Source organism: Ambystoma mexicanum, chromosome 2p (genome assembly GCF_040938575.1).
Source record: "Ambystoma mexicanum isolate Mex_15411 chromosome 2p, UKY_AmexF1_1, whole genome shotgun sequence".
In the NCBI taxonomy this organism is placed as follows: domain Eukaryota; kingdom Metazoa; phylum Chordata; class Amphibia; order Caudata; family Ambystomatidae; genus Ambystoma; species Ambystoma mexicanum.
The window spans coordinates 678,665,688-678,684,313 of record NC_090923.1 but is presented as its reverse complement, the minus strand read 5'-3'; positions in this window follow the sequence as shown (position 1 = coordinate 678,684,313).

Here is an 18,626-nt window from a genome sequence, read left to right as displayed (position 1 = left end):
ACTACAGCACCAACAACAGGCAGCACAGAGGAGACACAGGAGGAGAAGAAGGGTGAGACAGGCCCAGCAAATACCACTCGTGCAGCCAGTAGTACCTCGTTGGCAGCCACCAATCCTTCCCATCAGACCCAGCCCATTCAATCTAACCCCTGACCAGATCCACACCCTGTGGACCGGGACACCATCACCACCATAGTGGACATGATAGACAACGACATTGTCAGCCTCATAGAAATACGCACTGCCATCCCCCTGCTACTAAAGGTGGTGTCTGTGCTCCACTTCCTGGCCACAGGCACCTACCAGCACACAGTGGGGCATCTGCATGGCATCTCACAACCACTATATTTTCACGCATTCTGCACCAAGTGCTGGAAGCCCTCCTGAAGCATGCTAGCACCCACATATCCCTACCACGGACTGCCCAGGAGATAGCTGACACCAAAGTAGGCTTCCATGCACTGGCAGACATGCCCAATTGTGTTGGTCCCCTCGACTGCACCCATGTAGAATTGGTAGTCCCCCATGCCATAGAGGTGGTGTACCGCAATCGCAGGCAATACCACTCCATCAATGTGCAGATGGTATGTGACTTCCGCAAGATCATCACACATTGCTGCGCCCAATTTCCCGGATCAACACATGATGCCATGGTGCTGCGTAACTCCACGCTACCCTGTCACATGGAGCGACATGCTGGGTGACGTGCCTGGCTGCTTGGTGAGTTGACTGACTGGCCCATGTCAGTGCATCGGGGTAGTGATGTGTTGGAGTGCATACTCCACCTGGGTGGGAATGGGGGGGATGCATACTCCACCTGGGTGGGAATGGGGGGGATGCATACTCCACCTGGGTGGGAATGGGGAGGATGCATACTCCACCTGGGTGAGAATGGGGGGGTGCATACTCCATCTGGTTGGGAATGGGGGGGATGCATACTCCACCTGGGTGGGAATGGGGGGATGCATACTCCACCTGGGTGGGAATGGACGGTAAGTGGAGAATGCACGCAGAGCTAAACACTCCTGACCTGAACCTCCCAACCCCAACATAACACATCACTGGCACACATTTGGCCAATTACGTATATCAATGACAACATGTACGTCGCACAACCTGGCCACCATGGGTATGTAAAGCAATGGATTACTAAACATGATTGCAACTGTGCCAATGTGGCTAGTGTGACCATGCACAGTGTAGTATGCACAGCAAAAATGGGAGGCAAAATATTGTCCTACAACCACAATACATCCGCATCAGCATTCATGAATTCACCTGCATCATCTGTACAACGCCATCCAGACTACCACACCATATTGCAGTATAGAATGCATCTAAACAATATTTGTGCATACGTACAGGGACATGTGCAGGTACTCCACCCGGGTGGGAATGGACGGTGAGTGGAGAATGCACGCAGAGCTAAACACTCCTGACCTGAACCTCCCAACCCCAACATAACACATCACTGGCACACATTTGACCAATTACGTATATCAATGACAACGTGTAAGACGCACAACCTGGCCACCATGGGTATTACAAGCAATGCATTACTAAACATGATTGCAACTGTGCCAATGTGGCTAGTGTGACCATGCCCAGTGTAGGATACAGAGCAAAAATGGGAGGCAAAACATTGTCCTACAACCACAGTACATCCGCATCAGCGGACATGAATTCAGTGTAGTATACACAGCAAAAATAGGAGGCAAAACATCTTCCTACAACCACAGTACATCCGCATCAGCATTCATGAATTCACCCTGCATCATCTGTACAACACCATCCAGACTACCACACCATACTGCAGTATAGAATGCGTCTAAACAATATTCATGCATATGTACAGGGACATGTGCAGGTCGACAGCAAATAGCTGTGGCCATGACTGTGAATCCTGAAGGTGGCAGCTCAGAGTGACTCACATAGACCTATCTGTATTCGCTTGCAGGTGATGGAGGATATCCCTTGAAGCCGTGGCTACATACCCCTGTGCGGAATCCGCAGAACAGCCATGAAGAGGAGTACAATCAGGTACATACCCGTACCCGTGTTGTGATTGAGCAGACCTTTGGCCTATTGAAGGCGCGGTTCCACTGCCCAAGCAGGTCTGGTGGAGCACTCCTTTATGCACCTGAGAAGGTGGCAAAGATCACCATGGCCTGTGTCATGCCGCACAACATGTGCGTCCAGAGAAATGTCCCACTGCCACCTGACATTGACATGCATGCATCGGGTGAGGATGATGAGGATGAAGACGGAGGAGAAGCAGCACCCCTGCCAGTACGTGATGGACAGGATGGCTGTGCAGTACGCCAATCACTGATTGACAAATACTTCTGACCCACAGGGACGTTGATAGATATGTGTCAGTGACATGCACACAGGGAATGTGGGGAGTTGGGCACCGTACACCATCATTAATTAAATGGATACACACAAAATGAACAATGTCCAGCCATTTAATGTTTTTTAACACAACGGGTGTATTGATATCAACTGAAGAAAGTGCAACCCCCCCGAGCACCCAGTGAACTCCCAAAACTCCCCAGTGAACTCCCAAAACCCCCCAGTGAACTCCCGCTAAAACACCCATATGCCGCCAACACCATCTGACCCACTCCCATAGTTGTTCAACACTATTTCCTGGACTTCTTGATGTCCGGGGGCTGCATTTCTGAGTGCCTGGCACTCCATCTTTTTAGACGCACAGGGCTGGAGGGTGCAGAGGAAGTGGGTGCAGATGAAGTGGGTGTGGTGGATGGGGTGGAGGCTGTGGTGATTTGCACGGCTGGTGCGGGTTGTGGCTGCTGCATGTGCAGCAGGATGGAGGTGAGTACCTGCGTGACGGCCCCCAGACCGTCTCACAACATCAATGCAGAGGCATTGACCGCGGCTGTGTTTGCCGCTATGGCGGCTGTGGTCGCCGCAATGGCCTGGGCAATTCCATGCCTCGTGTCCTCCCCATCCATGACATATTGTCGGAGCAGGTCCTGTCTGGCCTCCACCCTCGCTAGCCATGCCGCAAGGTTGTTGGTGGGAGCAGCAGTGGTCAAGGGTGCCTGCATTGGTAGTGCTGACCTCGGAGAGGCTGCTGAGGTCAGAATCATGCAGCAAGGGAACCGCACTGCTGCAGGTGGGTGAGGGCTGAGTGTGGGGTTGGGGGGTGGACGTGGGGCTTGGGGAGTGTGGACATGCCACATGGGTCAGTCCATCCTGGTCCACATACTCCTCCACTGCAGTATCAGTGTTGCTCAGTGGGTCAACGGCCTCCCCTTCCACTGGTGTAGCCAGCTCAGTGTCCACGGTGCCAGGCGCCCTGGGTGTTGGTGTGGGCTGCGAGGCTGCCTCGGAGAGGCTGCTGAGGTCAGAATCATGCAACAAGGGAACCGCACTGCTGCAGGTGGGTGAGGGCTGAGTGTCGGGTTGGAGGGTGGACGTGGGGCTTGGGGAGTGTGGACATGCCACATGGGTCAGTCCATCCTGGTCCACATACTCCTTCACTGCAGTATCAGTGTTGCTCAGTGGGTCAACGGCCTCCCCTTCCACTGGTGTAGCCAGCTCAGTGTCCACGGTGTCAGGCGCCCTGGGTGTTGGTGTGGGCTGCGAGGCTGCCCCGGAGGTGGTGTTGTCAGCGGTAGTTGTCTTTGGCTGGGACTTGGGTGCCCTTGTGGTTGGATCCTCGCTGGCATCTTCTCCATCGGTGCCTGGGGGGGTAGAAAAGATGCAGGGCATCAGTGATGGTGTTACATGCTAGATGCATGTGGAAATACTGTGGAGTATTTCATTTATCATGCATTCATATCTTACAGGTGTGTCACACAGGGTACTATGAAGGGGGCATTTTGGCGTTTGCTGCATGGCAGGTGGCATGCCATTGTATTTGGGTTTGTGTGGTGTATTACATGGGCACAGTCCGTGTGCATTGGCTGTGTGTTGGTAATGGGATTGGCACTCAGCATGCATTTCAGTGTCACAGGGTTTGGCCCTCCATCTGGACAAGGATATGTTGATGTGTGTGTTGGGACATGCATTGCCTTGCCTAGACACTCTTCCACATCACTTGTGCTACGTCATGGTTTCCCCTACAGGGATCTGCGGGGTCACTCACCTCCATCTGCAAATGTTGCGGCACCCGTCTCCTTCTCCCCAAATCCCTCGATGGACTCCATCTGAATAAACGTGCTTGCCGTATCCTCCCAGCGTGACAGTTTGGCAGGTGAGTGGGGACCCTTGCCTGTAGCCATGGCCTCCCTCCTGTTGCTGGCCAGAATATTCCAAACCCTGAGGTCATCCCGCCTCTTTTTGCAGTCCTTCACTGTCCGTGGGGTGGTACCGACTGCCGAGACCTTGCGGGCTACCTCCTCCCAGATCTCCTTTTTGCGATGCTGCCCCTCCATCTTCAGGTTCTGCAGGTTGATCTCGTCTGCATGTGCAGCAAGGGTGTCTGCCAGCATGGTCAGTTCTTCATCTGAAAAACATTTTTTGCGCAAGCGGGGGGTTGTTTTCCAGGTAGCCTTTGACATGGTGGAGGGATTGGCACTGGTCTCTCCTGAACACAACTAGTGGTTTGGGAGGATTGCAATGGATTGTGTTTTTAAAGATGGCCACCGGCGCATTTCTCGTTCCGACGTGATGACGTTACTTCCAGGTCCGGTATTACGACCGGTATTTGCATGCTGTTATTACCGGGTCGGTATTAAGGGGTTCCTCCTAGGCGGAGGCGGTATCGGCGGGTCCTGTGATGGCGCTATCGGGTGGTTGGAGTGCCTTTAGCGGCATGCCGGTATGGCCATTACCGGCATGGGGGTTTGCGCATGCTCACGCACTCGTAATCACCCGCTATTAGCAGTGTCATACGAGCACGGACCCGCTAGTTCCTCCATGCTGGTAATGACCCCGTTTTTACCGCGCTCCTCGTAATGAGGCCCATAGATTGCCATAAATTGTAAATGTGAGTTGTTATTCCCTTGTTAAGCAAATTACAAAAAATGAACCATCTCATTGTCCCGATTTAGTCCAAATTCCGTTGTTCTAAATTAACAAATTAGTCATGCCTTCGCTTGTCTGAGTAATGTTTTTGTGTTTCCTCCTCTTCTGCCAACCTTCACCTTTTGAAGTCCGATAAACCTAAGATACTGTTTCATGTCCGACTCATGGTTTTGTTGCCAATGAGCAGCCAAAGGTAGCGCTGCATCTTTGCTTCCTATTGCAGAAATATGTTTTTGTATTCTTGTTCTTGTTTCTCGGATGGTACTGCCAATATATACACGCTGACATACACATATCAGTGCATATACTACATATTTTGATTTACAGTTAGTGTTCTGCTGTATTGAAATGTGTGCGCACCTAGTATCTCTGAAAAATGTGGTGCTCTTGTGTGCATAAATGCACATTTTACAGATCCCACATTTTCTGAATCCAGTCACATCTTGGTGAAGCCAGGTTTCCTCTTGCGTACTTGGAATCTCAGGGAGTAATGACAGACTGAGGTTCATTTTAATGGTCTTAGGCTTCCTGAAAATTATACTCGGTTTGTCTTCAATATATTCAGATAAGTGCAGATCTAACTTGAAAAGGTACCAGTTGCGTTTGAGAATAGCCAGTAACTCCTGATTGTCAGAACGCTATGCCGTAATGAACTTGACTTTGTCGTGTGTCTGCACTGCTTCCTTGATCTTTGTCTTTAAGGTTTGTTCTCTGGTCAATGTCATTGCCTTTCTTCTGGCTGCAAGGATGCATTTTTTTCTGTATCCCCTTTCCATGAATCTGTTGGACAGAAGATCACATTCTTTGTGCAATGTATTTGCCTCTTGGCAATTTCTTCTGGCTCTGATGAATTCTCCCGTAGGTACATTCCATTTCACCAGCTTGTGGTGGCAGCTGGTGGCAAATAATGTCGAACTGACCTCAGTTGCTTTTCGGGAGGTCTGTGTATATAGTTCACCTTCCTTCACATAAATCGTTAAATCCAAAATGTTGATACTGGACCTGCTGTTCTGACCTGTGAACTCCACTCCCAATTCATTTGTGTTCAATTTGCCTCTGAATTCCTCTAGTTCTGCAGGTGTACCATTCCAGATTAAAAGAACATCATTGATGTATCTGGACCATAAAACCACATGTTTGCTGAATGCCTGGTCCTTGTAAACCAGCTGATCATCGTACATACCCATGAAGAGGTTAGCTAAGGCGGGGGCATATTTTGTGCCCATCACAATTCCTCTTTGTTGATGGTAATATTTGGTGTCAAACAGGAAGATATTACATTCTAAAGTAGCCGTTAACATTTCCTTAATCATCTGAACAAAGTGATAATGTGAGGCAGAATCGTTTCTAAAAACATAGTCTATTGTTTGAACCACTGATTCATGTATGATTTTGGTAAATAATGCTCTGACATCCCATGTAGCCAAGAGGTATGTTGGCTGCCAGGTGATTCCTTCAATGATCCTGATAGTATGAGTAGTGTCCTTGATGTATGCTTTTAATTCCGGCACTTTGGGTTTCAGTACTTGGTCGATGTATTCTGAGAGTTTCCCAGTTGCCCCTCCGAGACCTCTTACAATCGGTCTTCCTTCTGGTATTTTATCAAACATCTTATGTACCTTGGGCAAGAACTATACAGTTGGAAGGACAGGATGTTTAACATGTAAAAAGTCCCTTTCATCATCAGTAAGTAGGCCCTTCCTGCGCCATTTGACAATCAATTCATCCAAAGACTTCATTATGTTTTGTCTCGGATTGTTAAGTAACTCCTCATAGCATCCAGGTGTTGTGAGATGGTTAACTGCCATTGTTATATAATCACATCTATTCATGACGATGACGTTGTCACCTTTATCGGCTTCCTTAATTACAATTGAAAGGTCATTCTTAGGTTTATCGGACTTCAAAAGGTGAAGGTTGGCAGAAGAGGAGGAAACACAGAAACATTACTCAGAGAAGCGGAGGCACGACCAATTTGTAAATTTATAACAACGGACTAAATCGGGATAATGAGACAATTTATGGTAATATATGTCTGCAATAGGAGGAGTGCAACTAAGGGATACTCAGGTTCGCAATTCCCTGATAATAGGTTTCAATAACACCATCAATCTACCTAGAGGCACATCCCACTATAGGATCATCCATACATGAGAAACTAAATTTTTCCACCTTGTTTTGGTTAATGTGATCCAACCAATGGTGGTAAGAAGGGTCCAACCAGTCTAAACTATAACTTTCAATTAGTACCAGCCACACTAGTGATCAACTATCACATTGAGGGCAAACCACTATTTACAATTCAGGCAACAGTACGACCCTTGATCAAACTTCAAAACTCCATTCATTCAGGAATCTGCCCAGCAACAGGATCAACAATGTTGCTCTGAACCATATCGGCAGCAGGAATTAATCCAGACCTTTCCTATCCATTTGATTGTATAATTCTAAATTTTCCCTTACATATGCCTCAACATGTTTTTTTCAATATTCACTAGCATAATTAGGTCACCGCTATTATTTGTAGAATAATGTTTTTCTCAAACCGGAATGTAAGTAAGGGAGCAGGCCGATACTTTATCAGGCAGGATTTCTCATTTATATCTATTTCCATTTTTATTTATTTTCTTTTGTACAACAAGCCCACCAGATCACATAACATGTTCTCTTTATTTAACCCACGGTAGCTTTACATTACAATTTCTCCTGTTGGATGGTTTACCATATCTATCATTGTTTCCGTGTTTTGGGATCCCAAAATATGCCCACGAGGCCCAATACGGTAGGTAACACAGAAGAGGGACAGGTTGAGTTACCCTAGCAACCAGTTTATACACACGCGCACGACCAGCCTACGGGACCCCTAACATTTACAGCCGACGCGAGGGACCAGGACAATACACATCGCAGGTAAGCCCGGGTAGCGGCCGTCTCACAATTTGTTCGTTTTACTGAGGGTCCACCGGAAAGTACTATACGCCCACGACCATTCGAGTGGCCCATGCATTGCGGGAGAACAACTTTGCCTGCAACTTTGTTTAAACTGATGCAATGTTTTCCAAATAATGATGCTTTTTAAATACAGGTGATTTAAATCATAGCAGACGCAAGAGCACCAGCATATGTATGGACACTGAATAACATTCACAGTTATGTATTAAATTGGTTATTGAAACCCGCCTATTGTGCTGCAGCGGGATAACAACAGGTCAATCCTGACACAATTTGGTTAATGTCATCAGCCCATTTAGTTTTTGGTAACCAAGACTCACCAAAGAGTAGTGTTTAATTTTCACAATAGTATTATTTATAGATTTTTGGGGTACTTATCATAGAAATATATAATTGTGATTCACAGATGGGATTAACCCAGGGGAAAATGAAGGAACTACAATACTCGCAATGAGCAAGATCATGGATGGTAAGAACATGCGCCGCAGAGTTTTACTTACTTAATTAATAGCCCTTATCTCATCAAGCCATATATATGAGGCAAGAAACAATATTTAGCGGTCTAATATGGAATGTGTCCACATTTATGTAATGGTGTGCACGTGCAGAGCAAAATTAGAATGATTCATGCCATGCAAGTTATTCTATAAATACGACGGTTACATGTGACTCACAATATGTTGCCATTTGTTTTCCGACTATCGCACCTTGCTTAACGCCAATTCGCAAACAAAAAACGACAAGGTATCATCCTTAAAGAAGTTAATGTCATTATGTGTTGTTTGGATTTAAACTTGTGACACGTCAATTTACAAGTCTTTCATTTTTTCCTTTTCATTTGTTGTTTGTCATCCTTTTTACCCTTCCTTTGATGCATTCACTACCAATATGCTATCATTTGTGCTTATCTCATCTCCCTAAAAAAAACTACCCTTCTCCCCTCCTTCATCTCTGTCCACACAATTTGTCAAATGCACTTTGTACAACTTCTGTTGGTTATGTTATGCATATGTTTGTTTATTTTCTCAGTGTATTTAATACTTTCCCTATTTTGAGGAAGGCTCAGGAGAGCCGAAACACATGTAAATAAAAGGGCACTACTAAGGGAGTTATGCTTTCTCACAAACCTCATCTTGAATCAGCGTATTATTACAGTATCATAATGAGGGGAGGTATTGGTTCCTCCGTCCCTGTTTTCACACCGATGCAACATTAGCAATGTGCTTTTCATCAAACGGCGCAAGACCTTTTGAGGAAAAGCACATTGCTAGTGCTAGTGAGCCAAAGCTACCTCAATCAACACTTCAAACACCTTTAAGAAGAGCCTTGCGCTCCAATATGGAAAACGTATTGGATCAACCTCGGTTTGCTCGGAAAAATATGGTGGTGCCTGTTTTGATGTTTAGGCACCATCATTATGGAATGCATTACTGTCTCTCTCTAACATGACTTCTTGTCTTCTTCAGTTCAAGAATTGCTTGAAGACTTGTTTATTTGACAGATGTACAGATTAATGAGTATTTCTTGGTCCATTCTTCCTCCATGTTTTAATGTTTGGTGTCTGTGAGTTTATGTGAGTGCTCTGAGGCCTTTGGGTTTGTGAAGCGATACAAATATTCAATTCAATACAATACAATACAACACCACCTAAATAAAGAGAACAAAATAACTGAATGTGCCTAACAACCAAATAGAATGAATCTCAAAGTGCATCACTACCTACATCTAAAAGGAAGGCACAGGCAGGGATGTCATTTGGGGGGTCACAATGGGTTACACCTGCGACCCCTGAGGTCTCCCTTGCAAAAGAAAAAAAAATGTTTTATTATTATTATTTTTTTTTTGTTAATTGAAGCTTCTGGGCTGTCGCCAGTACCATGTGGCTCTTGGTTTCTGGAGTAGCTGGCTTTCTTGTACAGGCCTCTTAAAAAAACAGGGGGTTCCACAAGTGTAACACTTTGAGCAGTGACCCTAAATAAGAATGAATAGGAATAACAAATAATTTGTCTTCTGGAATTCTATACAATAATTGATAGACTCATTAAAGGTTTATTTCAGGCTCTCTTTCACCTCAAATTCACAATGTGCACTGTGTATTGTGCTTTTTGCAAGTTGCAGTTATAGCATGTTTTTTTTTCTGCCGTTGTCTCGATTACGATCATCACAAGACATTCCAAATCTGGTGTCCTCGGTCACTCGTCAAAATCCTTGTATATACATGCTTGTGTACAGTTTAGAAATGTTTGGCCATAGCACATAAAGTGAGCCTTGATTTCATTGTGCCACAACTAATGCTTTGTTGTAATGTGTCTCTCTTTCCTATCTCCATGGCATGCTGTTCAGGATGTTTGTTTGCGTTTATGAGGTAACAAGTGCCCAGAGTATGGGATGTTGTGTGAGTGCGCTGCCTTACCTGCACTACTCTAAATTCTTTAATACACAGTTATGAACCATGCCAAGGGTCTGTATTTTGCCCACCTCTGATGCCTGAAATGTAGATCCACACAGGCTTGACATGTGGCCAATTTTGCACCAGACCTCCAGAGGAACTGGCCTGCTGTTAAATCTCAGTTACCAGTTTAATTGTATCCACTACAGAGTGTAATTTGCTTTCTGACTTTGAGAACATTCAGGCATGTAATTGCTCATTTTACTACAGGGCGGTGGTAAGATCGCTCAGTGGGTTTGAGCACTTGCTTCTGCGATATGAACTGCAGGTTGCAGGTTCGAATCCTGTCAAGGCCAACTCAGTCGTTCATCCTGCTGAGGTTGATAAATGAGCAGCAACAAAGGTTGGGTTGTATATTTGTTCTACGTAAAGCACTTAAGCATAAGTGCTATATATGATAGGTTATGAAGCATCCGACATAAAATAAAAAATCATCATCATTTGGCCTTGGATATTTGCTCGCATTCACAGTAATTTGATAATATGGGCCGATAAACACTGATATCAACGATTCATATGGTGATCCATTCTTCTATAAAATGTATATCACATTACAGTGATAGCCTAACCATATTTTTCGTAGTGTACTTTGGAACAATGAAGGGGTGAAAGGATGTGTTCCATCACATCCTGTGATGTCACTTTGGTGTGGGGTCAAAATCTGAGGTCAAGGGTCATGTGGTGTCACTTCCGCTACCGTGGCATTTTAATGAAATGACGTCCCTGGGCACAGGGCCTCATTGCAAGTTTGGAGGTGATGTAAAAAAACTGATGCTAATTCTGTTCCCGCCACTTTTTTCAAAGTTTCAGAATATCACCAATTCTACTGCAATGTCCAATACCAAATTTGGCATTGAAGTGGAGGATTTCCCACCCGGTTAATGCTAGTGGTAAATATTATAGGTTAACGAAAATAATCTTCGGAAATACCACTTGCTATAATTCTGCCAAAATCTACAAGGAGTCATATGGACTCCAGAAATGGGGATTAACACTGCCTTAATACCACTCATAATCCAAGAGTAAGCCCCTGGGACAGAATGGCAGTAACAGTAAATTAATTTGGCAGTAATTTGACAGATTTACCAGAAAATTATGACAAAACTCATTATGAGGCCCAAACTATTTGTAGACCCATACAGAATCATCCGACAAAGATAACCAGACAACAATCATCAATCAGTCATCTCAGATAACAGCAACCATCAATCCACAACCTCTCCTCTCTAAAAGAAAATTCACCCGATAAGGAATTGATGATCACTCTCCGTATAACTGCGGAGATCAATCTCCGTATAACTGTGAACTGCAAGTATTAAAGCCACACCGCAGCGCATGTAGTCGTGGGCTCATTATGCCCATGTCTGCCTGAGAGATGAGCAACAAAGTTAAATAATAGAATACAAATGAAAAACTAACCTGCATTCGTCAACAGTACTCCAAATGCACATCCTTTGAAGTTTACGCGCCTAAACCCCAGGAGAGGCCGAGAACATATATTTTTGAAATACGCTTTTATTAAATGGCATACATCCCCAGCTGAGACACTGACGAAATAAACTACAGTGCATGCACCAACGGTACTAAGAACAACCAGGCAAAGCCCTTCTAGTACACTAACAGTGTGACACAGGACAAAACACATGGAAAAGATGAGAAAAAATGATTTTGTAGACTGAGAAACATAGGAGGCCCACACTATGGGATTTAAGACCACTCGCTTCAGTCAAACATGGGATTCTCACCCACTATTATCAATCAACAAACATGGAATTTACACCACTGGCTTTAGCAAACATGGGATTCTCACCCACTAGCATTGCGAACAAAAACTATAAAACAGCCATCATCACTTACAAAGCCAATGCCTATAATGCCTGGATCAGTAACGCCGCCTCTGACTCTGAAGAACTCTTCTCAATCCTGAGAGAGCTGGAAATCCCCACCCCAGCCACCAAACCCACTAATTCCAGTAAAGAATGGTGCACCACCATTCAAGATGCCCTAGCCGCCAAAATTGATCTCTTACAAACTAAAATTACAACCAAAAGGCCACTACTAGCCAACAAATCTTCTTGTGGCAACCACATCTTGAATTCAAATGCAAACACTAGCCCCCTGTTCTTCTTCACCCCAGTCTCCCAAGAATTAGTTTTTGACACTATTTCCAAACTCAAAGCATCGAACTGCGAAGGAGACTCTGTGCAAGCACAAGTAGTCAAGTCATGAGCCCATACGCTCACACCTATCATAACCAATTTTGTCAGTGCCTCATTCAATGCCAACCTGGTCCCAGCCAGCATTAAAGAAGCCTGGGTTACATCCCTACTAAAAACGCCTTCCCTAGATCCCACCGTAACCACAAATTACCGGCCAATAATGACAGTTCCGTTTTTACTTAAAATCCTGGACAAAATAGCTTACAATCAAGTCCAAGCCCATCTGGAACACAGCCAGCTTCTTGCCCCTAGACAATCCAGTTTCAGGCCTAACCACAGTATGGAAACAGCCCTACTGGACGTTAAAATCCAGATGGATACCATTAGGGACACTGGTAAACTCTGCATCCTCCTCCTGTTAGATCGATTAGCAGCGTTCTGTGGGATATTTTTACCCATACCAATGAGCCCCACTGCACCCCTTTTCCAATGAGGAAGGAAACAGCCAAAAATGGATGCCCTAACCCCTGTGCATGCAAACATCTGCAAAACTGTGCATGGGTCACCATCACAAAAGGCTGCACATCCCTGCCACACACAGTCAAAGTTGGTGTAAAAACAGAAGTCACTGCAGGAGAATGCCAGTGGGTGCTGTTACATGTCACATGAAGCAAGGCCAGAGAAGTGGGCTAAAAACCGAAAATGCCTTTTTAAAATCTAGCTTCCCCAACCAATTGCAACCTCCAAAGTGCTGTTCAGTCATTTTCCAAGTGAACTATTGAAATTAAAAGTGTTCTGAAATCACAGATCCTCCAGCTGGCTCAGAAGAAATCGGGCCTCATTGACTGACAGAAGCTAAGAAAAGTGGATTTAAAAGTCTCAGTTTAAATGTGCTTTTTCAGGGAAGACGTTCAAAAATTGCCTGCTTTAAAAGTATGTTTTTATGGAAAAGCCTACTTCTTAAATGTCAAAATCTACCTATAAACTGTGTTCATCTTCTCTGTTTTAATGAAAATGTAGGTAACTTCAAGTTAAAACACAGTCTCAAATAATTAATTCTCACTTGACAATGCCCAGCCTGGGAAAGATGACAATTCATGTTGACACTTGGCTGCTACAGGAAGGTTTAATGGATGCTGGAGGTTCTCGCATATTTAGAACAAAGACCACAGTAGACATTTGTCTTTGGCTCAGCCATGAAAAATGGAAGGCTGAGCACTGACCTCTTCTGGGGAGGGGCAGGGAGCTTCCCTCTCAAGGGCAGAGGACCCCGACCCTGATCAAAGGAAATTGACAGCTGTTGCCAGTTGAATGAAAGTAAAAAAGAAAAATGACCAGAACTATTGGTGTTTAAATACCTATTTGTGATAAAGTTTTGAAACTCTTTAACTTTGCAACATGAAGGAGGACAATTGGTAGTTTTAAATCAAATTGTATGCTCTTTCTGTGGAGACATTAGTGAACACTGTACTACATAAGGAGTCAAAGTTACACCAAAACCCTAATTGTGGCAAAACTATTGATGCTGCAAATATGAAATTGTACACCCATGTTCTAGGGGTAATCGGCCAGATATGTATTGAATTAAAAATTGTTAGGCCAAACCGCTATGATTGAAATGGACAAAATTCCACAGAACGACAAAGACAGCTCTCACAGAGATGGGAATTGGACGTAAGGATAACTCACAAACTATATAATGTATGTGTCCAATTTTATTATGGGGCATAGTTATAAAATTGTATAAATTGTGGTTCAAATCAATGTGGGAGTTCTCAAAACACATCATAAGGATGACAGCTCTTTTCTGACTTCCACCAGAACAAGACCTTTGACCACTCACAGCCCTGGGGGTGTGGTTTGAATTTCTGTCCCTACCATAAACTTTGTGATGTCACTTGGCATGATAAATATAGGAACTTCACCACACATAAGGAACTGATTCCTGACTTCATCCTGATTTCCGATCCAATCCAAATCTAGTCTGAGGTACCAGTCAAATTGACCAGAGCCGCACAGCTGATCAAATCCCTCCAGAGTGCCCTGCTCCCGGTAAACCCAACCCATGATGACCAGAACCCTGACGGTCCAATCTTAATTACAGTGGACTGTATCAGCAGGAATCATATTAACCCATAGTATATATATTTGCCTTGTCCTATCCCAATCTCAACCCATCCTCTCTTTCACTTAAGAACTTATAATAGTGTCACACCAGTCTGAAACCTTGCTTTGATTTCTTGTGCTAGTGATCATTTCTTGAAAATCCTTTAGTCTTGTAAAATCCCAAACCTTTAAAATTATCCCATGGGTAATCGACTGAGTCCTCCAAGGTGGACACGGAGGTGCTGGGGTTGGTTTCCGCTGTCCACTCTGGGGCTTACTGTGTTTCAAACTGGTAACCAGCCTGATTACCCTAGTTACCCTTGTCATTGTAAGAACTGATTTAAGTTTTCATTTTCGCGTCTTTATTTTCAAAAACGCCTCTTATTAAAACGTCCATAACTTCTTCAATGTTATAGATAGAACCGTAATTTCAACTCTCACTTAAACCTAGGACCCTTAGCTACATCCACATATAAAAACCACATTGCGGAATAGTATATTTGACCCATTTCTATTAAAGATTGCATAGTTAAATTTTGTCACAAATGTGCATTTTACAAAAGTTTTACACGTATCTTTTCCCATCCCAAGTGTTTCTTAACTTCCATTCCGATTTATAGTCTGTACTGTTGTTTATCTTGTAGCTCATGTTTGTTAGGACCTGTTTAGTGTTGCTGTCATAGGAATTTTTATCAATTTAAGCATTTTTGCACACTTTTCCTTGTTCACAAAGACATTTGCGCCTATCATTTTAAAAGTGTCAAGTTCCCAAAATGTTTTCTCTCTTGTTTGGGGAGGGAAGATTAGATTCAAACACTGTATTGTGTTCTTCATTCCTAAATACCTGCTGCTTATTTACATCTGTGTAGAATTTCTCATTTGTGAATTAAGAACTTTGCAGGGGGAAATATTAACCTAAATGCTATCTTTTCACAAGCCAAAACTGTTCTTTTTTCTCTTTTATCTTCTGTGCTGCTCAAAAGTGAATTCAATTGCCTTACATATTTTCTGATTTGTACTGTCACCACATTGGTGATTGCTTCCCCATATATATTACACAGCCACAGTAGTGGCTGTGTAGTTATGGTTAAGTTGCTGTTTCCATAGGAAGAGCCCTTTTTGGGTGGCTTATAACTTTGCCTTCCCTTGATGAATCCTCATCAAACTTTGCAAAAACAAGTATATGGGTAACTCTGAATTTTTTTGCAAAGTTTGGTGAGGTTTGGTCTAGGGGGGCAAAGTTATAAGGGGGGTTCCAAAACTTCTTTTTTTCCCATAGAATGAATGGGGAAAAAAATATTCTCATGTCTACAGCCCAAACCGCTGGACGGATTTTCACCAAATTTGGACCAGGAGCAGCGGCTTGGTCCCAAAAGCGTGCTTTTGCAAATTTGGTGAAAATCCATCCAGTAGTTTTTTATAAAATGAGCAAAAAAATAGGTCAAAAAAATTAGTGATATCTATGTTCGGTCCGTGGACACACTTCCCTGTTCGCTCCGCGGACAGTGTCCTAAATGGCCAACCGGCTTGCGTCATGCCCGCGGACATGCAACGTGTTCGGTGAAGAGCGTGAAGCGCGTCAGATTTTCAGGAACGCCTGCCATCTTGGATTCGTGGACATCCGCGGACAGCGCGCTGAAACTTGAAATAGTTGAAAAATACTATTTAGTAGAGTGTGTTGTTGTGTGAAAGTGTGTGAAAGTGTTTGGGGAGGGTGGAGGAGTAAGAGATAGGTTAAATGTTTTATTTATTTAGGTGGTAGACCCCCCTTTTGTGTTCGCTTTGTCTGCGGACAACGTGGATGTTCTAAAATGTTCTAAGGAAACAAAATAGGGGTGTTCTGAGGACACTACACCTGTCCTTATTGCTCGCAAGCAAGCTGAAAGTGTTCTAAGAACACTGGCGGTGTCCTGAAATGTTCGAAAATAAACGAAACGGGTGTGTTCTGAGGACGGTAAGCCTATTCATTTTGTTTGTAGGCAAGTTGAATCTGGGGAGAACACATCATGTGTCCTGGGAAGTTCGTCAATAAATAAAATGTCGGTGTCCTGAGGACGGTATGCCTGTCCGTTCTGTTCGCAAGCAATTTCAAATTGTTCTAAGAACACATGTTCGCAAGCATGTTCAAAGTGTTCTTAGAACACATTATGTGTCCTGGGATGTTTGTAAATAAAAAGAAATGAGGGTGTCCTGAGGACGCTATAACTGTCCGTACTGTTCGTAGGCAAGTTGAAACTGTTCTAAGGACACTCATGATGTCCGCGGATATTAAAAGTGTCCATATGGCATAGTTAAAATGTTTGACTCTATGGGTGTGATATGCTGCGATGGTTGTGGCTAGAGAATAGAGTCTCGGGAGCATTGCCATATGGCCATGCACCCGAGACTCTATGCCCTGGCCACAACTACTGCAGCATATCACACCCATAGTGGGTTATAACTTTGGGATCCAAGAACAAATTTATAAGCATCGAAGTTATAAGACACTATAGGTGTGATATGCTGTGGTGGTTGTGGGCAGGACATATGGTCTTGGGTGCATGGACAAGATCAAATTTATAGGCAGCAAAGTTGAAACTGTTCTAAGAACACTCATGATGTCCACGGACATTAAAGGTGTCCATATGGCATAGTTAAAATGTTTGACTCTATGGGTGTGATATGCTGCGGTGGTTGTGGCCAGACTCTATGCCCTGGCCACAACCACCACAGCATATCAAACCCATAGTGGCTGTTAGGGGGAATTCTCTTATGAGGCTAATTTCCCAAACCTAGTTAGTCCCCCAGCAGCTTTGCTGGATTTTTGGGGTTTGTTTTTTTCTCCTGCTAAGAGTGAGACTCTTTTTCTCCCGCTCTTAGGCATGATTTGAGTGTCTTTGACTCTTTGTGTGCTTATGGGCTATGGGTTTTTTTTCTACTCCATAGTGTATCATCTATTTTTTATGTGTGTGTTACACAACACCCTCAGTCCAGATGGTTCCTATTCTACTAGCCCTCATTCATTGTAATAACATGACAGTGAGGATACCTTTCAGTGTTAAGACTGAGGTGCCTGGGAGAGTCCTGTTGGGGAATGATCTAAAAACTCTAGGAATAGTATCCAGTACCCCAAGGCCTCCCAGTAGGGAGACACAGAACCTAACCAAATTGGCTAGAGAGGCCACCTTAAGGGACCACTCTAAGCCTGTGGGAACCTCTACAGAGAACCCCACTACAAGCCCTGGTGTTGGTAAGGTGACCTCTGACCCAGGCAAATTTCAGGCTAAAATGTTAGGGAAATGGAAGCCCGAACCAAGCTACATCATTTTTCCCCCAGTTTTAGAGTCTTTGACTCCCCCTGCTTCTGAGGAAGAGGTGGATAGACCAACTGGACCCCTTTCTAGGCCTAAGAGAACTGGTAATTCTCAGTGCTGGTGGAAAACCAGAAAAGAAAAGTTTAAGGCCAAAAACCTTCAGACTGTTGGACCTTCTACTGAAGACTCCAACTCAAATCCTAGTATTGGGTGTGAAACTCCTGAAGTAGGTGAGGTAAGATCTAAGAGGAATGGGAAGCAGGTACATTGCCTAACTCCAACCCCTCCAACCAGGAGGCCTGAGATCCAACCTGCTCCTAAATGAGAGGTGGTGAGGAACCTTGGAGGCCCCTCTAGATCTAAGGGAATCCTTTATAAGGACCCCTTGAAAAAGCCTAACACAGGTTCAGAAGTTGTACCAACTTCTGAGGGACTGGTCAACCAGATCCCCTATAGATTTAACAAGGAAGATGTTCCTCAAAGGGTTTGTAGGTCATATAGCTTACAAAGGAAAACACAGGTCAAGGTGTCACCACCAAAATGCTGATGGTCTCTCAAGGTTTTTTTTTTAAATGACAAGAGGTATGAGATTCATCCAGGAGTGGATTGAATCCTTCTGTCCCTTAGTCTGGGGGCAGGGGGGCGAGTGTTAGGGAGAATTCTCTTATA